Source organism: Oncorhynchus kisutch, unplaced genomic scaffold (genome assembly GCF_002021735.2).
Source record: "Oncorhynchus kisutch isolate 150728-3 unplaced genomic scaffold, Okis_V2 scaffold782, whole genome shotgun sequence".
Taxonomy (NCBI): Eukaryota; Metazoa; Chordata; class Actinopteri; order Salmoniformes; family Salmonidae; genus Oncorhynchus; species Oncorhynchus kisutch.
Window position 1 is genome coordinate 74,345 of NW_022262727.1, and position 24,826 is coordinate 99,170.

The following is a 24,826-nucleotide window of genomic DNA, read 5'->3' on the forward strand; positions in this document are numbered from 1 at the left end:
AATAAAGAGATGCTCTGCTTTTTTGACACTACTCTCCACAAAGCAAGTTCTGCAGGCTCTATTTTAGTCTAATCTTGATTATAGCCCAGTCGTGTGGTCCAGTGCTGCTAGGAAAGACCTAGTAAAGCTGCAGCTGGCCCAGAACAGAGCGGCTGTCACGCCCTGGCCATAGAGAAGCTTTTATCATCTATTTTGGTTAGGCCAGGGTGTGACTAGGGTGGGAATTCTATGTTCCTTTTTCTGTGTTTTTGTATTTCTTTGTTTTTGGCCGAGTGTGGTTCCCAATCGGAGGCAGCTGTCTATCGTTGTCTCTAATTGTGAATCATACTTAGGCAGCCTTTTTCCACCTGTGTTTTTTGGGTAGTTGTTTTCTGTATAGTTGATTTGCCTTACAGAACTGTTCGTTCTTCTCTTTGTTATTTTGTTCGAATGTTTTTTGATTAAATAAAAATCATGAACACTTACCACGCTGCGCTTTGGTCCATGCCTTCCGACGAGAGACATGACAATTGTGTCATGTTTTGTTTTGGCCTCAGGAGGGGTCGCTGCTGCTTTTGCAACAGCTAATGGGGATCCTAGTAAAATACCAAATACCAAACTCTGTTGTTCTCTCTGAGCTCAGAAATAAAGAATCTTGGTTTGACTTGGACTCCAGCAGATCCTTATATTATAATATCCACTACAACTCACCCACAGATTGCTGTTTCATGATTGTCTCAATGAAGAGTTCCTCATTCCACTTTCCTGTGGGCTTTTACAAGCCTCCCACTGGTTGAATAAACATTGTTTCCACGTCAAATTAAAAAACATGCTTAACATTGATGAACCTTCACTATCTTCATCACTAAACTAGCAACATTAACTATTGTCTATTGTTATTCTCAATGACATTCCTGGCCTTATGAAATCCTAGCTAAATACAATGTTCCCACCCGTTTTCATGTCTTTGGTTATGCAAACATTTGTTTATTCGATTATATTTCTCATTAAGATGAATATGGTTTTAATTCTGCATGGGTCACGCAAATGCTCTGTTTTCTATAGCATTAAGGTCAGGGCATTGTTATGCCCACTCCAATACCTTGACTTTGTTGTCCTTAAGCCATTTTGCCACAACTTTGGAAGTATGCTTGGCATCATTGTCCATTTGAAAGACCCATTTACGACCAAGCTTTAACTTCCTGACTGATGTCTTGAGATGTTGCTTCAATATATTCACATAATTTTCACCAATAATGCCATCTATTTTGTGAAGTGCCTGCCTTCCTGCAGTGAAGATCCCCCACAACGTGATGTTGCCACCTGTGTGCTTCACGGTTGGGATGGTGTTCTTCGGCTTGCAAGCATCCCCCTTTTTCCTCCGATCATAACGATGGTCATTATGGCCAAACAGTTCTATTTTTGTTTCATCAGACCAGAGGACGCCTACAGGCATTTGGAAATCGCTCCCAAGGATGAACCAGACTTGTGGAGGTCTACCATTTGGCAGATTTTTATTTATTTTCCCATGATGTCAAGTAAAGAGGCACTGAGTTTCAAGGTAGGTCTTGAAATACATACACAGGTGCTCTTCCAATTGACTAAAATGATGTCAATTAGCCTATCAGAAGCTATAGACATAATTTTCTGGAATTTTCCAAGGCTGTTTAAAGGCACAGTCAATTTAGTGTATGTAAACTTCTGACCCACTGGGATTGTGTAATAATCTGTCTGTAAACAATTGTTGGAAAAATGAATTGTGTCATTAACACAGATGTCCTAACCGACTTGCCAAAACTATAGTTTGTTAACAAGACATTTGTAGAGTGGTTGAAAAATGAGTTTTAATGACTCCAACCTAAGTGTATGTAATCTTTAGCTTCAACTGTAAATACTGTATCCTTCACTATCTATTTTTCACTATATATTGCATCTTAGCTGCTGTGTTTCTGCTCATCCATGTTTTCTACTTCTATATTTCCCATTCCTTTACTGGATTATGTGTATTAGGTTTAGTTGTGGAATTTGTTAGATATCATCTGTTTGATACTGCTGCACTGTCGGATCTAGAAGCATAAGCATTTAACTACACTCACAATAACATCTGCTAACCATGTGTATGTGACCAATACCATCTGCTAACCATGTGTATGTCACCAATAACATCTGCTAACCATGTGTATGTGACCAATAACATCTGCTAACCATGTGTATGTGACCAATAACATCTGCTAACCATGTGTATGTGACCAATAACATCTGCTAACCATGTATATGTGACCAATAACATCTGCTAACCATGTGTATGTGACCAATAACATCTGCTAACCATGTGTATGTGACCAGTAACATCTTCTAACCATGTGTATGTGACCAATAACATCTGCATGTCACCAATAACATCTGCTAACCATGTGTATGTGACCAATAACATTTGCTAACCATATGTATGTGACCAATAACATTTGATTTGATCAAAACTAATCCATGTGATGTTTGATCAATGTGGAAAACGGATTGGATTTGTAAAAATCCATCTACATAAGGTATTTTCTATTAATTTTCACCCAACTGGTAACCAGTTACTGGTGACATTTTGTGTTTCACCCAACTGGCAACCTAAATCCAATGACAGGTGGACATTTTGTGTTGATTTCATGTTGAATTCACTTTCGTCAACTAATCAAAGAAATGTAAATAGAAACTAGATGTTGAACTCATGTCTGTGCCCAGTGGGCTGGTTTGAATAAGCAGCAGGTGTTGGATCAATATCCACATTAGTAGCTACATTTCCATGCAATTTGCGACAGATTTTCATGTGAATATTCTCAAATCTGCATAAAATAATATACGCATTTTCCCACCGGAAACGTTTGCATCAAACAGATTTATTGCGGATAAAATTCTGCGTGATAAAGTAGTGCACGGAAAACATGTTTTGCTGTTGAATTCCCATGTACTGAATGAAATGAAATCAAATACTTATGTCATGCAATAAAATGCAAATTAATTAGTTAAAAATCATACAATGTCATTTTCTGGATTTATGTTTTAGATTCCGTCTCTCACAGTTGAAGTGTACCTACGGTGAGTAGAGTGGGGACCTCTGAGGGATGATCCTGTCTAGACTTGGCATCAGAGAGTATATGAGCTCTATGGTTGTTGACTATATACCCAAAGTGAGAGACTAACAAGTCATTGAAATAGAACGGAAGGTTACCTAACAGAACCCTGATTCTATGATATTCACCAGGTTAACTAACAGAACCCTGGTTCTATGATATTCACCAGGTTACCTAACAGAACCTTGATTCTATAATATTTACCAGGTTACCTAACAGAACCCTGGTTCTATGATATTCACCAGGTTACCTAACAGAACCCTGATTCTATGATATCCACCAGGTTACCTAACAGAACCCTGATTCTATGATATTCACCAGGTTACCTAACAGAACCCTGATGCTATAATATTCACCAGGTTACCTAACAGAACCCTGATTCTATGATATTCACCAGGTTACCTAACAGAACCCTGATTCTATGATATTCACCAGGTTACCTAACAGAACCCTGATGCTATAATATTCACCAGGTTACCTTTCACACATGGAAGACAAACGTACTTAGATGTGAAGACGGGAGAGACTATGGCCCTATATAGGAAGTGGAGTCGTCTGCTATTAGCTGTTGCTTGACAGATATTGTTTGATTGGATCTCCCTAGACTCCGCCCCTAACGAGGCTTATAATATCATAGAACAGGGGTTATGTTAGGTAACCTTAAGTTACATGTTCTACTATGCTAATTTCTCTGTATTAAATTGCCCATAACTTTAACACTAGCAGAGATCCTGGAACTAATATACCTTTAAAGTATATTATATTCAACAATATATTTAAAAAATTGAAACATTTATATTTTCTATATTAATAAATGAATGTAAGAATGTATGAATGAAATCAAAATACAAGTGAAATGCTTACAGTGAAATACTTACTGACAAGCCCTTAATTACCCAACAATGCAGTTTATAAGCCCTTAATTAACCAACAATGCAGTTTATAAGCCCTTAATTAACCAACAATGCAGTTTATAAGCCCTTAATTAACCAACAATGCAGTTTATAAGCCCTTAATTAACCAACAATGCAGTTTTAAGAAAAATAAGTGTTATGTATGAAAATACAAATAATTTATATTAAAGAGCAGCAGTAAAATAACAGCAGCGAGGCTGTATACAAGGTATTACCGGTACAGAGTCAATGTGGAGGCTGTATACAAGGTATTACCGGTACAGAGTCAATGTGGAGGCTGTATACAAGGTATTACCGGTACAGAGTCAATGTGGAGGCTATATACAGGAGGTACCAGTACAGAGTCAATGTGGAGGCTGTATACAAGGTATTACCGGTACAGAGTCAATGTGGAGGCTATATACAGGAGGTACCAGTACAGAGTCAATGTGGAGGCTGTATACAAGGTATTACCGGTACAGAGTCAATGTGGAGGCTATATACAGGAGGTACCGGTACAGAGTCAATGTGGAGCCTATATACAGGAGGTACCGGTACAGAGTCAATGTGGAGCCTATATACAGGAGGTACCGGTACAGAGTCAATGTGGAGCCTATATACAGGAGGTACCGGTACAGAGTCAATGTGGAGGGTATATACAGGAGGTACCGGAACAGAGTCAATGTGGAGGGTATATACAGGAGGTACCGGAACAGAGTCAATGTGGAGGCTATATACAGGAGGTACCAGTACAGAGTCAATGTGGAGGCTATATACAGGAGGTACCGGAACAGAGTCAATGTGGAGGCTATATACAGGAGGTACCGTAACAGAGTCAATGTGGAGGCTATATACAGGAGGTACCAGTACAGAGTCAATGTGGAGCTTATATACCAGAGGTACCGTAACAGAGTCAATGTGCGGGGACACAGGTGAGTCGAGGAAAAATACTACTCCTATTACAGAGCAAGTGGTAAAGATTCATATGACATCCATTGTTGGAGGACTGTAGCATCTAATGATGAAACATGTAGCATCTCCACAGAGGAGCTCTGTCATGATTGTAGCAGGTTGCTAACAAGTTACTTATATTAGCTGTGTTGACTATGACGTTACTTTAGCTAATATGGTGACAACGATGTAGGCTGTGTGTAGCAGATATGAAATGGTTTGGTTTGGAAAGGTTTTAACACCTGGTCACCTACAGCTGATGTGTTGTGCATTGACGTCCACAAGCGAAGGGAAAAGGTGAGCGAATTGATGTGAGAGGAAATACAACGTGGCAGTTGTGAAAGTGAACTGTGTTTACGCATCATCAGGGGTGAATTCATTCAGCCGATTCTGTTGCATTTGCTCTATTGCTTACAGTATGATTTGTATCGTATAGAGCGTGGCTTTAAGGGAAAAGTATGGTCACATCTAATAAAAACGAATGTGAAAAATGAACAGAGTATTAACACAAATGTGTTTTAACACACTACCTATTCGTAGAAGTATTTATTCATCATCCACATATTCATATTAAGCTTCTACGTCTGTGTACAGGAAAGTATCATTTGTAAGACGTAAGAGAAAATATATCAGTTTATTGTTAAATTATTATGACGTTCTTTCCAACACAAACAGTGTAGTACCTATTGTTTCCAAACTGCGTTACCCACTCCAGCCAGCAGATGGCGATGTGCGTCTTTCAGGTGATGATTCTTGCGTGACGTATAATGGACTGGACGGGACACTTCTTCAGGAACAACAAGGCGCCAACTCTTTCAACCACCTCGGTAGCCTGCTTGACAATAAAACTAAAAGATTTATTCTTTGGACCATGTTATTGTACATTAGCAAATCTCAGTGTTTTATACAAATTTCGGTTGACGTATCTACTGGTGAACTTTAACCTAATGTGCTTGTTCAATTTGCAAACTTGTTAAAGATTGATACTGAGGTTAGCACTAGGCTAGTCGCTAATGCTAGCTAGCTAACATCCCTGACCATGAGCTCACTGAACTACTCCTCCCTTGCTAATGAAGAGGAGGTCTGCTTTACGGAGAAAGAATATTTCAGAATGAAAAAGGAGGAAGAGGAGGCTGTTATAGTGAAAGAAGAGAAAGAACATTTTAGAGAGGAAGAGGATGCTATCTTAATAAACGTGAAGGAGGAAGACGTTTTGAGAGTGAAAAAGGAGGAGACAGAAGATCCGATTGACACCAGTGAGTACTGTCTTAAAAACAGGGACACAAACTATGCAGTTGTTGAACTAATGTGGGGTTTTTAATGAGCATTCTTACTGTAGGAATTGTTAAATGGTCGATCTGCCATTGGTTCATATACTTTTGGGACTTTTCAATTAGATGTATTGAATTCTCCATGTGGTCGACATTAAAGTTCCCCTCATCTAGTATAACAGTCTTTTAAAATTCAATATTGGTGCATATGTTCTACTTAAAATATAAAAAGGCACCCATTTTGTGGAACAACCCTTTTACATTTGCATCACAAATATTTTTTTATGAAATCAAGATGAAAGTGGCCATTTTAGGCTCTTTTTAGACATATTCATGCCTCTTGTAAGAATCTGTGATTGCAATAGAAGATCATAAGTTTACCATCTGTTTGATGTTCTCATTCACACAGGAGAGAGACATGACTATGGTGGATCCTCTGCGGAGCCTCAACAACATCCTGATGCTGACGAGGCAGAGAAGAGTCTCTCCAGATCAGAACACCAGATGGTACAGCTTGGTCTGGTCTAGCATACAGCTTGCTTTATCGGCTTGGGCTGGGTTTCTGTAGAGCACTTTATGACAACAGTGACATCAGCATCCATAATGATGTGCGTCTGTGTCCCCTCTTTATGGTTACCAGGACAACGCTAGCCCTTCCTCCCTCCCGGAGTCCATGTGTCGTGCCTCTCCTGGTAGCACCTTACTGCTGGGTATGAAGAGGTTGTCTGTGCTGCTGGTGGACTTCAAGAAAACAACGGGGCTGAGTGGAACTGTGAGAGGAGGGGAAGAGATGAAAGGATCAGATTTGACTCATCAAAGTAAGTGCTGTAGTTTAGTTTGAACAAATACAATAGATCTGCCCACTGGTATCTGTTACCAGGACAACCAGTGGAGTTCTGTTAGTTGACAGGAAGATAGAGTGGTGGATATGGATGTCATGAATATCATAACACTGAAAAAGGATTCTGACAATGAAAAGAGAGAAACCAATAGACCATATAAAACCTTGATGAAAGTTAGCTTTAGAGAGAAAATTTCAAGATGATCCAATGTAAGGTGCTTGTTTTACAAAAACTTATCCTATAAACATGGATATTACATTGCCTGTCCCAGTCAACCCCCATATCTTTACAAGACTGTTGAACAGGCAAACTAAACTCTAGACACTGTTAATTAATGAACTAATACTGAGGAAAGCTGTGATCAGGCTTATAGGGAAGGACATTCAATAAACACAGCACTTAAAAATGACTGATTGGCTGAGAGAAATTGATGATGATAAAAATATTGTTTAGGCTGTTTTGTTAGACTTCAGTGCGGCTTTTGACATTATCGATCGTAGTCTGCTGCTGAAAAAACGTATGGCTTTACACCCCCTGCTATATTGTGGATAAAGAGTAAAAAAATAAAAGCGAACCTTTATTTAACTAGGCAAGTCGGTTAAGAACAAATTCTTATTTTCAATGACGGCCTAGGACTGCCTTGTTCAGGGGCAGAACGACAGAGTTTTACCATGTCATCTCGGGGATAAGATCCAGCAACCTTTTGGTTACTGGCCTACCGCTCTAACCACTAGGCTACCTGCCGCCCCCAGAGCTACCTGTCTAACAGAACACAGAGAGTGTTCTTTAATGGAAGCCTGTACAACACAATCAAGGTAGAATCAGGAATTCCCCGGGGCAGCTGTTTGGCACCTACCTTTTTCAATCTTTACCAACGACATGCCAACGACATTTGAGTAAAGCCAGTGTGTGTCTGTATGCGGATGACTCAACACTGTACACGTCAGCTACCACGGAAACTGAAATGGCAGCAACACTTACAAAGAGTTGCAGTGAGTTTCAGAATGGGTGGCAAGGAATAAGTTAGTCCTAAATATTTCAGATTGCCTTAAATTACATGGCCTACTATGCTAATTCTGTAGCAGTATTGTTAGAGGGGGGTAAATAAATATGTTATTGGGGCGCCAGGCAGGTATTAACCCTAGTTATTAAAGTTAGTTATTACCTGTTATAACATTATTATTAAATATTATTAAAACTGAAAGGATGAGAGTAGAATAGAGTAGCTCTTCCAGACACATTCTAAACATGGAGTCTTAAAGGAGGACTGTAGCATCTTATGATGAAACATTATGGAGTCTTAAAGGAGGCTTGTAGCATCTAATGATGAAACATTATGGAGTCTTAAAGGAGGACTGTAGCATCTAATGATGAAACATTATGGAGTCTTAAAGGAGGACTGTAGCATCTAATGATGAAACATTATGGGGTCTTAAAGGAGGACTGTAGCATCTAATGATGAAACATTATGGAGTCTTAACCTGTATGGGAACGGGGTTCTGCCGCCAACAGCCAATGAAATTGCAGGGCGCCAAATACAAATCAACAGAAATCTCATTATCAAATTTCTCAAACATTCAAGTATTAGGCACCATTTTAAAGATAAAAGTCTTGTTAATCCAGCCACAGTGTCTGATTTCAAAAATGCTTCACAGCGAAAGCTCCAAGAACGATTATGTTAGGTCACCACCAAGTCACAGAAATACCCAGCCAATTTTCCAGCCAAAGAGGAGTCACAAAAAGCACAAATAGAGATAAAAATGTATCACTAACCTTTGATGATCTTCATCAGATGACACTCACAGGACTTCATGTTACACAATACATGTGTGTTTTGTTCGATAAAGTGCATATTAATATCCCAAAATCTCATTTTACATTGGCGTGTTATGTTCAGTAGTTCCAAAACATGCAGTGATTTTGCAGAGAGCCACATCAATTTACAGAAATACTCATTATAAATGTTGATGAAAATACAAGTGTTATGCATGGAACTTTAGATAAACTTCTCCTTAATGCAACCGCTGTGTCAGATTTTTTTTTAAACTTTACGGAAAAAGCATACCATGCAATAATCTGAGTACGGAGCTCAGAGCCTAAACCAGTCAAAGAAATATCCACCATGTTGCTCGGTCAAAATTAGTCAGAAATAGCATTATAAATATTCACTTACCTTTGATGATCTTAATCAGAATGCACTCCCAGGAATCCCAGTTCCACAATAAATGTTTGATTTGTTCGATAAAGTTCATCATTTATGTCCATATACCTCCTTTTGTTAGCGTTTGGTAAACAAATCGAAACGCGCGTGCAACTTCCTGCGGAAAGATCGGATGAAAATTCCAAAAAGTTATATTACTGGTCGTATAAACATATAAAACGATATATAGAATCAATCTTTAGGATGTTTTTATCATAAAAGTTTAATAATGTTCCAACCAGAGAATTCCATTGTCTGTAACTCTCTCATGACCGCGCGTCACGAGACCAAGGCACTTTGCCAGACCTCTGACTCATTCCCCTCTCATTCAGCCCCCCCTCACAGTAGAAGCATCAAACAAAGTTCTAAAGAAGGTTGACATCTAGTGGAAGCATTAGGAAGTGCAACATAACCAATATCCCACTGTCTCTTCAATAGGGGCTGAGTTGAAAAACTACAAACCTCGGATTTTCCACTTCCTGTTTAACAAAATATGGAAAAGGTGAAGGGGTCTGAATACTTAACGAATGCACTGTCTGTGTGTATACTGAACCAAAATATAAACAGCAATTTCAATGATTTACAGCTCATATAAGTCATTCATTGTAAATAAATAAATTAGGCCCTCATCTATGGACTTTACATGACTGGGCAGGGGAGCAGCCATTGGTGGGCCCTGGAGGGCATAAGCCCACCCATTGCGGAGCCAGGCCCAGCCAATCAGGATTAGTTTTTCCCCACAAAAGGGCTTCATTACAAATAGAAATAAAACTCGGGTGGCTGGTCTCAGAGGATGTGGAGGTCCTGGGCTGGCGTTGTTCGTTATATGTGGTCTGTGGTTGTGAGGCCAGTTGGATGTACTGCCAAATTCTCTACAATGACGTTGGAGGCGGCTTCGGGCAGAGAATTGAACATGCAATTATCTGGTAACCGCTCTAGTGGTTATTCCTGCAGTCAACATGCCAATTGCACGCTCCCTCAAAACTTGAGACATCTGTGGCATTGTGTTGTGTGACAAAACTGCACATTTTAGTGGCCTTTTATTTTCCCCAGCACAAGGTGCACCTGTGTAATAATCAAGCTGTTCAATCAGCTTCTTGATTTGCCACACCTGTCAGGTGGATGGATTATCTTGGCAGAAAATATGTGTTAACTAACAGGGATGTAAAACATTCTGCAATCTTTTTTTTCAGCTCATTAAACATCCAACACTTTACATGTTGCGTTTATAATTTGTTTATTGCAGTTACTATCAGTTTTAGGAACATCTTTCCAAATATTTCACCTTATTTTTTACTTTACCCAAAATATGACATCAGTGATAATCAAAATGTTGAAAATCTGTGAACGTCTAAATAAGAAATTGGGCCATTTAAACAGCAGGTGTCGAACCCTTTCGACAACGGGGAAATGTTACTGATGTGCTTTGTGTCTTCGACTTAAAAACAAGTCAGTAGAACGTGGAATGAAGCCTCTAGTGTAATGTGGGACCGGATGGCAGCTATTTAAGTCACTGGTCTGGCAGAATGCCAGTCATTATATCGCCTTGCGTTCCATTACTCTGTAGACTAAAAGAATGCTCCGGTTGGAACGTTATTGGATATATATGATAATAACATCCTGAAGATTGATTCTCTACTTAGTAGAGTACCAGTTTATTCGACCTGGAATATAATTTTTTGAAGTTTTTGTCCGAGTTCGCCTGGACCAGCGCCTATTTTTGGACATGTGAACTAAACGTGGTAGCTAATTGGACACAAGTAATGGACATTATGGAACAAAACAATGATTTATTGTGGAACTCGGACTCCTTGCACTGCATTCTGATGAAAGATCATCAAAGGTAAGGGAATATTTATGATGTATTTTCGTATTTCTGTTGACTCCAACATGGCGGAGAAATATATTTACTTCTGAGCATTGTCTCAGATTATTGAATGGTATGCTTTTTTCATAACGTTTAAAAGAAAATGTGACACAGCGGTTGCATTAAGAACCAGTGTATCTTTAATTATATGTAAAACATGTGTCTTTCGTCAAAGTTTATGATGAGTATTTGCATATACTCCAGAATGTTATGAAGAGTGATCAGATGAATTACAAAGTCCCTCTTTGCCATGCAAATGAACAGACCCCCCCCCCCCCCAACACTGGAAGCTTCAAAAGGAGGGTGGTGCTTGGAATCATTGTGCTTCCTCTGTCACCCATGGTTACCTGCAAGGAAACACGTGCCGTCATCATTACTTTGCACAAAAAGGGCTTCACAGGCAAGGATATAGCTGCCAGTAAGATTGCACCTAAATCAACCATTTATCGGTTCATCAAGAACTTCAAGGAGAGCGGTTCAATTGTTGTGAAGAAGGCTTCAGGGCACCCTGTTACGGTTTTCTTTAGGTGAAAGAGAGTCGGACCAAAATGCAGCGTGGTATTCCTGATACATGTTTAATGACGACGAAAAAACGAACAATACAAAAACAACAAACGTAACGTGAAAACCTATACAGCCTATCTGGTGACAACAAACACAGAGACAGGAACAATCACCCACGACACACTCAAAGAATATGGCTGCCTAAATATGGTTCCCAATCAGAGACAACGATAAACACCTGCCTCTGATTGAGAACCACTTCAGGCAACCATAGACTTACCTAGAAAACCCCACTAAGCCACAATCCCAATCCCACACTAAGATTGTTAAAACTGGTCTTAGGTTATTGAGGGATCTGATTAGGATTTACCCTCGTAGCAAGTTTTATCATGTGGAGGTTTCTTTCGGCCTCTATTTTTCTTTTAAACACTGTCTTTGGCAGGAGAAAGACCAGACTCAGAGGAACCAGAGCCAGGGATGTCCAAACCAGCAAGAAGACACCAGTGCTCTTACTGTGGCAAGTGTTTTAAACGGTTAGGGAACCTGAAACGGCACGGGCTAGTACACACAGGGGAGAAGCCATACCACTGCTCCCAGTGTGGAAAGTGTTTCAGCCGGTCAGGGCATCTGAAAAAACATGAAAGAATACACACAGTGGAGAAGCCTTTCTACTGCTCCCAGTGTGGCAAGCGTTTCAGCCAGTCAGGGCATCTGAAAAACCATGAGCGAGTACACACAGGAGAGAAGCCTTACCACTGCTCCCAGTGTGGCAAGTGTTTCAGCCAGTCAGGGGATCTGAAAAACCACGAGAGAAGACACACAGGGGAGAAGCCTTACCACTGCTCCAGGTGTGGCAAGTGTTTCACCCTGTCAGGGGATCTGAAAAAACATGAAAGAATACACACAGGGGAGAAGCCTTACCACTGCTCCAGGTGTGGCAAGTGTTTCACCCAGTCAGGGGATCTGAAAATACATGAAAGAATACACACAGGGGAGAAGCCTTACCACTGCTCCAGGTGTGGCAAGTGTTTCACCCAGTCAGGGGATCTGAAAATACATGAAAGAATACACACAGGGGAGAAGCCTTACCACTGCTCCCACTGCGGAAAGGGTTTTAACCGGTTAGGGACCCTGAAACAGCATGAGAGAATACACACAGGGGAGAAGCCTTACCACTGCTCCCAGTGTGGCAAGTGTTTCACCCAGTCAGGGGATCTGAAAAAACATGAAAGAAAACACACAAGGGAGAAGCCTTACCACTGCTCCCAGTGTGGCAAGTGTTTTAACCGGTCAGGGAGCCTGAAACAACATGAGAGAATACACGCAGGAGAGAAGCCTTAACACTGCTCCCATTGTGAAATAAATAAATATTCAACTTTATTATGAAGCCAAGATCAATGATATAAAGAATGATGGAAAAAAAACTTGTAAAAAAACATAATGAAAGAAAAGCAGTGCAAGTTTTGAATTTTGTAAAGTTAGTGTGGGAGAGGTGGAAAAATTGTTATCGATCAATAATGACAAACCTCCTGGCATTGACAACTTAGATGGAAAGCTACTGAGGACAGTAGCTGACTCTATAGCCACTCCTATCTGACATATTTTTAATATGAGCCTAGAGGAAGGTCTTTGTTCTCTTGCCTGGAGGGAAGCCAAATTAATCCACTACCCAAGAGTGGTAAAGCGGCCTTTACTGGTTCTAACAGCAGACCTATAAGCTTGCTGCCAGCTCTTAGCAAACTGTTGGAAAAAATTGTGTAATTGTGTTTTTAATGGAAGCTTCTCTAATGTCAAACATATGAAGTGTGATGTACTGCAGGGCAGCTCTCTAGGCCCTCTACTCATTTCTATTTTTACCAATGGCCTGCCACTGGCATTAAACAAAGCATGTGTGTCCATGTATGCTGATGATTCAACTATATAAGTACCAGCAACCATAGCTAATGAAGTCACTGAAACCCTTAACAAATAGTTGCAGTCTATTTTGGAATGCATGGCCAGTAATAATCTGGTCCTGAACATCTCTAAAACTAAGAGCATTGTATTTGGTACAAATCATTCCTCAAGTTCTAGACCTCAGCTGAATCTGGTAATGAATTGTGTGGCTGTTGAACAAGTTGAGGAGACTAAATTACTTGGCATTACCTTAGATTGTAAACTGTCATGGTCAAAACATATAGATTCAATGGTTGTAAAGCTGGGGAGAGGTCTAGCCAAGTTCTGCAGGCTCTAGTTTAGTCTAATCTTGATTATAGCCCAGTCGTGTGGTCCAGTGCTGCAAGGAAAGACCTAGTAAAGCTGCAGCTGGCCCAGAACAGAGCGGCTGTGACGCCCTGGCCATAGAGAAGCTTTTATTCTCTATGTTGGTTAGGCCAGGGTGTGACTAGGGTGGGCATTCTATGTTCCTTTTTCTGTGTTTTTGTATTTCTTTGTTTTTGGCCGAGTGTGGTTCCCAATCGGAGGCAGCTGTCTATCGTTGTCTCTAATTGTGAATCATACTTAGGCAGCCTTTTTCCACCTGTGTTTTTTGGGTAGTTGTTTTCTGTATAGTTGATTTGCCTTACAGAACTGTTCGTTCTTCTCTTTGTTATTTTGTTCGAATGTTTTTTGATGAAATAAAAATCATGAACCACGCTGCGCTTTGGTCCATGCCTTCTGACGAGAGACGTGACAATTATGTTTTGTGTTGACCGCAGGAGGGGTAGCTGCTGCTTTTGCAACAGCTAATGGGGATCCAATTAAAATACCAAATACCAAACTCTGTTGTTCTCTCTGAGCTCAGAAAAAAAAATATTGGTTTGACTTGGACTCCAGCAGATCCTTATATTATAATATCCACTACAACTCACCCACAGATTGCTGTTTCATGATTGTCTCAATGAAGAGTTCCTCATTCCACTTTCCTGTGGGAATTTACAAGCCTCCCACTAGTTGAATAAATGTTGTTTCCACGTCAAATTAAAAACATCCTTAACATAGATAAACCTTCACTATCTTCATCCCTAAACGAGCAACATTAACTATTGTCTATAGTTATTCTCAATGACATTCCTGGCCTTATGAAATCCTAGCTAAATACAATGTTCCCACCCGTTTTCATGTCTTTGTTTATGCAAACATTTGTTTATTCGATTATATTTCTCATTAAGAATAATGTTGTTTTAATTCTGTATGGGTCACGCCTGGCTTCGGTCTCCTCACTCAAGCCATTTTGCCACAACTTTGGAAGTATGCTTGGCATCATTGTCCATTTGAAAGACCCATTTGCGACCAAGCTTTAACTTCCTGACTGATGTCTTGAGATGTTGCTTCAATATATTCACATAATTTTCCCCACCCATGATGCCATCTATTTTGTGAAGTGCCCCAGTCCTTCCTCCAGCGAAGCACCCCCACAACATGATGCTGCCACCTGTGTGCTTCACGGTTGGGGGTTTCAAGGTAGGTCTTGAAATACATACACAGGTGCTCTTCCAATTGACTCAAATGATGTCAATTAGCCTATCAGAAGCTACGAAAGCTATGACATGATTTTCTGGAATTTTCCAAGGCTGTTTCAAGGCACAGTCAACTTAGTGTATGTAAATATCTGACCCACTGGGATTGTGAAATAATCTGTCTGTAAACAATTGTTGAAAAAATGACTTGTGTCATTAACACAGATGTCCTAACCGACTTGCCAAAACTATAGTTTGTTAACAAGAAATGTGTAGAGTGGTTGAAAAATGAGTGCACTGTCGGATCTAGAAGCATAAGCATTTCACTACACTCACAATAACATCTGATAACCATGTGTATGTGACCAATAACATCTGATAACCATGTGTATGTGACCAATAACATCTGCTAACCATGTGTATGTCACCAATAACATCTGCTAACCATGTGTATGTGACCAATAACATCTGCTAACCATGTGTATGTGACCAATAACATCTATTGTTATTCTCAATGACATTCCTGGCCTTATGAAATCCTAGCTAAATACAATGTTCCCACCACAATAACATTTGCCAAACCATGTGTATGTGACCATTAGCATTTGATTTGAACAAAACAAATCCATGTGATGATGTTTGATCAATGTGGAAAACGGATTGGATTTGTAAAAATCTATCTACATAAGGTATTTGTATTAATTTTCACACAACTGGTAACCAGCTACTGGTGACATTTTGTGTTTCACCCAACTGGCAACCTAAATCCAATGACGGTGGACATTTTGTGTTGAATTCACTTTAGTTGACGAATCAAAGAAATGTAAATAGAAACTAGATGTTGAACTGACGTCTGTGCCCAGTGGGACGGTTTGAATAAGCAGCAGGTGTTGGATCAATATCCACCTTAGTAGCTAAATTTCCATGCAATTTGCGACAGATTTTCATGTGAATATTCTCAAATCTGCATAAAACAATATACGCATTTTCCCACCGGAAACGTTTGCATCAAACAGATTTATTGCGGATAGAAGTTTGCGTGATGAAGTAGTGCACGGAAAAAATGTTTTGCTGTTGAATTCCCATGTACTGAATGAAAAATGGAAGTTGAATGGGTTTCCATTGCATTTTCAACTCTACTGATGGTTTTGAAAAACCGTTGAGTTATATAACAAACGTGCTCTTGTCCCGTGCACTGTAGCCAACAGCTCACATATACAGTGTTGGTAGGCTACCTACATGATGAGATTATTATGGATGAGAGAGATATTATTTTATTGTCATACAAATCCTGTTTCCATCAGCCCGGTCATTACTTTGGAAATTGTTGGATCAATATCCACCTTCATTATATGGATGAAACCTGATTTGGAATGTCTGAGTAGTTCTATCTGATGTCATAATAGACCCCTCTGATAGTGATACATTTGCTCCATTGTTTCCATGTCAGTTGGTTTCCCACTCTGATGGTTTATATCTGACAGAGGGGCTTTAAATGAATAGTATGGTGACATCTTAGTGTGTCTTGAAATAGGATTATTAATCATAAACTCCTATAGCAACAATACACTGCAGCTTTGACATCAAGAAGAGAATGGGCTGATGGGTGGTGGTGCTACTCTATAGGTAAGGCTGTCCAATATGAATGTTCAATACATACAATAGGTTGATCAGTAGCCAGTTAGCTAGCTGCCACAGTCCAATATGAATGTTCAATACACACAATAGGTTGATCAGTAGCCAGTTAGCTAGCTGCTACAGTCCAATATGAATGTTCAATACACACAATAGGTTGATCAGTAGCCAGTTAGCTAGCTGCTACAGTCCAATATGAATGTTCAATACACACAATAGGTTGATCAGTAGCCAGTTAGCTAGCTGCTACAGTCCAATATCAATGTTCAATACACACTATAGGTTGACTGTTGACCAATAAGAATGTTCAATACACATAGTAGGACTGTTGACCAATATGAATGTTCATAATGAGGGAGAAATAAAGGTGGGCTCTCCTGTCAACATGGGTCTCCTGCTGCAGGTAGCCTAGCGGTTAATAGTGTTGGGCCAGTAACTGAAACGTTTCTGGTTTGAATCCCAGAGACGACTAGGTGAAAAATCTGTCAATGTACCCTTGAGGGCAGCAGGAGCCTCATGTTTCTCACATTCTTCTCTGCAGATCCTCTATAGCTCTGTCAGGTTGGATGGGGAGCGTCGCTACAAAGCTATTTTCAGGTCTTTCCAGAGATGTTAGATCGGGTTCAAATCCGGGCTCTGGTTGGGCCACTCCAGGACATTCAGAGACATCTCCCAAAGCCACTTCTGTGTTGTCTTGGCTGTGTACTTAGGGTCGTTGTCCTATTGGAAGGTTAACCTTTGCCCCAGTCTGAGGTCCTGAGTGCTCTGGAGCAAGTTTTCAAAATGGTCTTTCTGTATTTTGCTCTGTTCATCTTTCCCTTGATCCTGATGAGTCTCCCAGTCCAGTCCATGCCACTGAAAAATATCCCCACCATGCTTCACCGTAGGAATGGTGCCAGGTTTCCTCCAGACGTGACCCTTGGCATTCAGGCCAAAGAGTTAAATCTTGGTTTCATCAGACCAGATAATTTTGTTACTCATGGTCTGAGAGTCCTTTGGGTGCCTTTTGGGTAAACTCCAAGCTGGCTTTCATGTGCCTTTTACTGAGGAGTGGCTTTCATCTGGCAATTCTACCATAAAGTCCTGCTTGGTGGAGTGATGCAGAGATAGTTGTCCTTCTGGAAGGTTCTCCCATTTCCACAGAGGAGCTCTGTCAGAGTGACCATTGGGTTCTTTATAGAGCATGGCTTTAAGCGAATGGTATGGTCACATCTAATAAAAACGAATGTGAAAATGAACAGAGAAAATGTATATTAACACACTACCTATTCATAGATGTATTTATTCATCATCTACATATTCATATTAAGCTTCTACGTCTGTGTACAGGAACGTATTATTTGTAAGAAGCAATAGAAAATATATCAGTTTATTGTTAAATTACGTTCTTTCTAATACAACGTGTCGTACCTATTGTTTCCAAACTGCGTTACCCACTCCAGCCAGCAGATGGCGATGGGCGTCTTTCAGGTGATGCTTCTTGCGTGACGTATAATGGACTGGACGGGACGCTTCTTCAGGAACAACAAGGCGCCAACTCTTTCAACTACCTCGGTAGCCTGCTTGACAATACAACTAAAAGATTGATTCTTTGGACCATGTTATTGTACATGAGCTAATCTCAGTGTTTCAGACACATTTCGGTTGACGTATCTACTGGTGAACTTTAACCTCATGAGCTTGTTCAATTTGCAAACTTGTTAAAGATTGATACTGAGGTTAGCACTAGGCTAGTCGCTAATGCTAGCTAGCTAACATCCCTGACCATGAGCTCACTGAACTACTCCTCCCTTGCTAATGAAGAGGAGGTCTGCTTTACGGAGAAAGAATATTTCAGAGTGAAAAAGGAGGAAGAGGAGGCTGTTATAGTTAAAGAAGAGAAAGAACCTTTTAGAGAGGAAGAGGATGCTATCTTAATAAACGTGAAGGAGGAAGACGTTTTGAGAGTGAAAAGAAGAAGATCCGATTGACATCAGTGAGTACTGTCTTAAAAACAGGGACACAAACTATGCAGTTGTTGAACTAATGTGGGTTTTTCATGGGCATTCTTACTGTAGGAATTGTTAAATGGTCGATCTGCCATTGGTTCATATACTTTTGCGACTTTTCAATTAGATGTATTGAATTCTCCATGTGGTCTACATTAAAGTTCCCCTCATCTAGTATAACAGTCTTTTTAAAATTCAATATTGCTGCGTATGTTCTACTTAAAATATAAAAAAGGCACCCATTTTGTGGAACAACCCTTTTACATTTGCATCACAAATATTTTTTTAGGAAATCAAGATGAAAGTGGCCATTTTAGGCCCTTTTTAGACATATTCATGCCTCTTGTAAGACTCTGATTGCAATAGAAGATCATAAGTTTACCATCTGTTTGATGTTCTCATTCACACAGGAGAGAGACATGACTATGGTGGATCCTCTGCGGAGCCTCAACAACATCCTGATGCTGACGAGGCAGAGAAGAGTCTTTCCAGATCAGAACACCAGATGGTACAGCTTGGTCTGGTCTAGCATACAGCTTGCTTTATCAGCTTGGGCTGGGTTTCTGTAGAGCACTTTATGACAACAGTGACATCAGCATCCATAATGATGTGCATCTGTGTCCCCTCTTTATGGTTACTAGGACAACGCTGGCCCTTCCTCCCTCCTGGAGTCCATGTGTCGTGCCTCTCCCGGTCGCACCTTACTGCTGGGTATGAAGAGGTTGTCTGTGCTGCTGGTGGACTTCAGGAAAACAACGGGGCTGAGTGGAACTGTGAGAGGAGGAGAAGAGATGAAAGGATCAGATTTGACTCATCGAAGTAAGTGCTGTAGTTTAGTTTGAACAAATACAATAGATCTGCCCACTGGTATCTGTTACCAGGACAACCAGTGGAGTTATGTTAGTTGACAGGAAGATAGACTGGTGTATATGGATGTAACACTGAAAAAGGATTCTGCCAATGAAAAGAGAGAAACCAATAGTCCATATAAAACCTTGATGAAAGTTAGCTTTAGAGAGAAAATGTCAAGATGATCCAATGTAAGGTGCGTGTTTTACAAAAACTTATCCTTGAAACATTATGGATATTACATTGCCTGTCCCAGTAAACCCCCCTATCTTTACAAGACTGTTGAACAGGGAAACTAAACTCTAGACACTGTTAATTAATTAACTAATACTGAGGAAAGCTGTGATCCGGCTTATAGGGAAGGACATTCAATAAACACAGCACTTAAAAATGACTGATTGGCTGAGAGAAATTGATGATGATAAAAATATTGTTTAGGCTGTTGTGTTAGACTTCAGTGCGGCTTTTGACATTATCGATCATAGTCTGCTGCTGAAAAAAAATGTATGGCTTTACACCCCCTGCTATATTGTGGATAAAGAGCTTCTTTTTTTAAAAATAGGATTCTTTATTTAACAAGGCAAGTCAGTTAAGAACAAATTCTTATTTTCAATGACAACCCAACTGCCTTGTTCAGGGGCAGAAGGACAGAGTTTTACCTTGTCAGCTCGGGGATTCAATCCAGCAACATTTCGTTTACTGGCCTACCGCTCTAACCACTAGGTTACCTGCCGCCCCAGAGCTACCGGTCTAACAGAACACAGAGAGTGTTCTTTAATGGAAGCCTGTACAACACAATCAAGGTAGAATCAGGAATTCCCCAGGGCAGCTGTTTGGCATCTACCTTTTTCAATCTTTACCAACGACATTTGAGTAAAGCCAGTAGGGGCTGAGTTGAAAAACTACAAACCTCGGATTTTCCACTTCCTGCTTAACAAAATATGGAAAGCCAGGCCCAGCCAATCAGGATGAGTTTTTCCCCACAAAAGGGCTTCATTACAAATAGAAATACTACTCGGGTGGCTGGTCTCAGATGCTGTGGAGATCCTGGGCTGGCGTCGTTATATGTGGTCTGTGGTTGTGAGGCCAGTTGGATGTACTGCCAAATTCTCTAAAATGAAGTTGTGAGGTGGCTTTTGGTAGAGAATTGAACATTCAATTATCTGGTAACCGCTCTAGTGGATATTCCTGCAGTCAGCATGCCAATTGCATGCTCCCTCAACTTGAGACACCTGTGGCATTGTGTTGTGTGACAAAACTGCACATTTTAGTGTGGCCTTTTATTCTCCCCAGCACAAGGTGCACCTGTGTAATGATCATGCTGTTTAATCAGCTTGATATGCCACACCTGTCAGGTTGATGGATTATCTTGGCAGAGAGTAAATGTTAACTAACAGGGATATAAACAATTCTGCAATCTTTTTTTTCTCAGCTCATTAAACATCTAACACTTCACATGTTGCGTTTTATAATTTGTTTATTGTAGTTACTATCAGTTTTAGGAACATCTTTCCAAATATTTCACATTATTTTTTACATTACCCAAAATATAACATCAGCGATAGTCAAAATGTTAAATCTGTGAACGTCTAAATATGAAATTGGGCCACTAAAACAGCAGGTGTCGAACCCTTTCAACAACGGGGAGATTTTACTGATGTGCTTTGTGTCTTCAACGTAAAAACTGCATCAACTTCATGTCATTGTAAATAAAAGCCTTTGACACTTATGAAATGCTTGTAATTATACTTCAGCATTCCATAGTAACATCTGACTAAAATATCTAAAGACACTGAAGCAGCAAACTTTGTGGAAATTAATATTTTTCATTCTCAAAACTTTTGGCCACGACTGTAGGTCGCATTCTGTATCATACAGCTATGAAAGTTATATATTTAGAACTACCTGATCGATTGGAATCCAGTGACGTCTGTGTCTTGAGTGTCCTAGAACTGTTTAGTTTTTTGTGTTCTGACAAACAGAATGAATAAATAAGTAGTGTAAACATTGTCAGTAATTACCAGGAAACTCTACAACATTTGTTTTAAGATCACACTTAAGATTGTTAAAACTGGCCTTAGGTTATTGAGGGATCTGATTAGGATTTACCCGTTTTATCATGTGGAGGTTTCTTTCGGTCTCTATTTTTCATTTAAACACTGAGGGGAGAGGGGAGAAGCCTTACCACTGCTCCCAGTGTGGCAAGGGTGTTAACGATTTGGGGAAGCTGAAACGACACGAGAGAATACACACAGGGGAGAAGCCTTACCACTGCTCCCAGTGTGGAAGGGGTTTTAATGATTTGGGGAATCTGAAACGACATGAGAGAATACACAAAAGGCAGAAGCCTTACCACTGCTCCCAGTGTGGAAAGGGTTGTAAAGATTTGGGGAAGCTGAAACGACACGAGAGCATACACACAGGGGAGAAGCCTTACCGCTGCTCCCAGTGTGGAAAGGGTTTTAATGATTTGGGGAGTCTGAAACGACATGAGAGAATGCACACAGGGGAGAAGCCTTACCACTGCTCCCAGTGTGGAAAGGGTTTTAATGATTTGGGGAGTCTGAAACGACATGAGAGAATGCACACAGGGGAGAAGCCTTACCACTGCTCCCAGTGTGGAAAGTGTTTCGCCTGGGCATGGAATCTGAAACAGCACGAGAGAATACACACAGGGGAGAAGCCTTACCAATGCTCCCAGTGTGGAAAGTTTTTAGTCTCGGCAAGGTATCTGAAACAGCATGAGAGAATACACACAGGGGAGAAGCCTTACCACTGCTCCCAGTGTGGCAAGTGTTTCGCCGGGGCAGGGGATCTGAAAAAACACGAAAGAATACATACAGGAGAGAAGCCTTACCACTGCTCCCACTGTGGCAAGTGTTTTAACCAGTTAGGGGCCTTGAAACAGCACGAGAGAATACACACAGGGGAGAAGCCTGCTCCCAGTGTGGCAAGTGTTTTAACCAGTTAGGGTCCCTGAAACAGCACCAGATAATACACACAGGGGAGATGCATTACCACTCCTCCCAGGATGCAAAGCTTTTGCCCATTTTGGAAGCCTGAAAGAACATGAGACACAGAGGAGAAGGCTTACAGAAGGTTCGATTTTGGGAAAACATATTACTCATAACAGTCACTTAAACGACATTAGAGAATCCACACAGGAGAGAGAAATTGCTTCTCTTAGCGTGTATATTGATATTTCACATCTCATTGACTCACAACTCATCAGAGAACATACACAGTGCTCCCATTGTCTTATATTGTTGCCTTATAATGTGTTTACCTGTTTTTACCAGATGAAATTGCTTCTTCCAATTATTGATAAACATGTACCTGTTTAGAAACTGACTGTTAACTGTTAAGTCTCCATGGATTGATGAGGAATTTAAAAACTGTATGTTTGAAAGAGTTGGGGCCAAAGGAGTGGCTAATAAGTCTGGCTGCACATCTGGCTGGCTTACATACTGCAAATTGAGAAATTATGTGACCAAACTCAACAAAAATAATAAACTTATTAAGAAGCCAAGATCAATGATATAAAGAATGATGGAAAAAAACATCATGAAAGAAAAGCAGTGCAAGTTTTGAATTTTGTAAAGTTAGTGTGGGAGAGGTGGAAAAATTGTTATCGATCCAATAATGACAAACCTCCTGGCATTGACAACTTAGATGGAAAGCTACTGAGGACAGTAGCTGACTCTATAGCCACTCCTATCTGACATATTTTTAACATGAGCCTAGAGGAAGGTCTTTGTTCTCAGGCCTGGAGGGAAGCCCAATTAATCCACTACCTAGTCATGTAAGACTGGAACATAGTATCAACAGGAACTCTTAGTTCCCTTTATCCATCTGTTACCTAAAATATAGTTTCAACACACAGACATCTGACTATGTACAGTTGACCTTTTCATGCACTTGCCAGGTGTCTACCACTGATTCTTTATCTCAAGCTAAAGCAAAACATGAATCATTGTACTTTTGTCATCACAGGTGTTCCTGTAATGTACAGATATCATCAAAGTTCTTACAAGTCAAATTACACACATCTCTGACACACACACTTATCCCACCAGACATGCCACTGGGGCTCTTTTCACAGTTCACAAGATTCCAGAACAAATTCAAGAAAGCGTATAGTATTATATAGGGCCCTTATTGCATGGAACTTCCTTCCATCTCATATTGCTCAAATAAACAGCAAACCTGGTTTCAAAAAACAGATAAAGCAACACCTCTCCCCTATTTGACCCAGGTAGTTTGTGTATATGCATTGATATGGAGGCTACGTGTGCCTTTTACAAAATGTATGTAGTTCTGTCCTTGATCTGTTCTTGTCTATTGATGTTCTGTATTATTGTCACGCCATAGAGAGGCTTTTTATTCTCTATTTTGGTTAGGCCAGGGGGTGACTCGGGTGGGAATTCCAGTTTCTTTATTTCTATGTTTTCTATTTCTTTGTTTTTGGCCGAGTGTGGTTCCCAATCGGAGGCAGCTGTCTATCGTTGTCTCTAATTGTGAATCATACTTAGGCAGCCTTTTTCCACCTGTGTTTTTTGGGTAGTTGTTTTCTGTATAGTTGATTTGCCTTACAGAACTGTTCATTCTTCTCTTTGTTATTTTTTTGAGTGTTTTTTTATTAAATAAAAATAATGTGTATGTGACAAATAAAATTTGATTTGATTTGAAAATGGGACATCAGCCAACTCAGTGACAACAGAACACAATACAACCTTAACTATGGAGTGAAATGGGACATCAGCCAACTCAGTGACAACAGAACACAACTATGTATAGTTTATACAAATATTAGTCTCTTAGCTCTTATTGCAGGACTTTGGCTGTGGTACATCACCTCCCCAGTCAACCTATTGTGTGTATTGAACATTCATATTGGACTGTACAGCCTTACCTATAGATGTACACCACCACCGATCACAACTTCCTGTTTCCATCACAGTTGTGAGTTTTTTATACGGTATCACTTTACTCACAAATAACCTTTGGATGGAAACATGGTTAATCAATCTGTATACAGACAAATAATTTTTCACTCAGGAAGCTCCGGTAAACAGTGGTTGTAGTACACTGCTGCCACCACCAGGCCTGGAGGGGATTTTGTTGATAGTGAACTGTGTTAGCTAGCTGTGCGGCTGAAGACGTAGCAGCTAGCTAACTGGCTACTGATCAACCTATTGTGTGTATTGAACATTCATATTGAACAGCCTTACCTATAGAGTAGCACCACCACCCATCAGCCCGTTCTCTTCTTGGTGTCAAAGCTGCAG

At 40.2% G+C, this 24,826-nt stretch overlaps 1 pseudogene; it reads left to right on the forward strand.

Annotated features, from left to right (window-relative positions):
- Window positions 1-23,004, forward strand: part of LOC116362024 (zinc finger protein 271-like) — a 39,728-nt pseudogene extending 16,724 nt beyond the window's left edge.
- The last annotated feature ends 1,822 nt before the right edge of the window (window positions 23,005-24,826 follow it).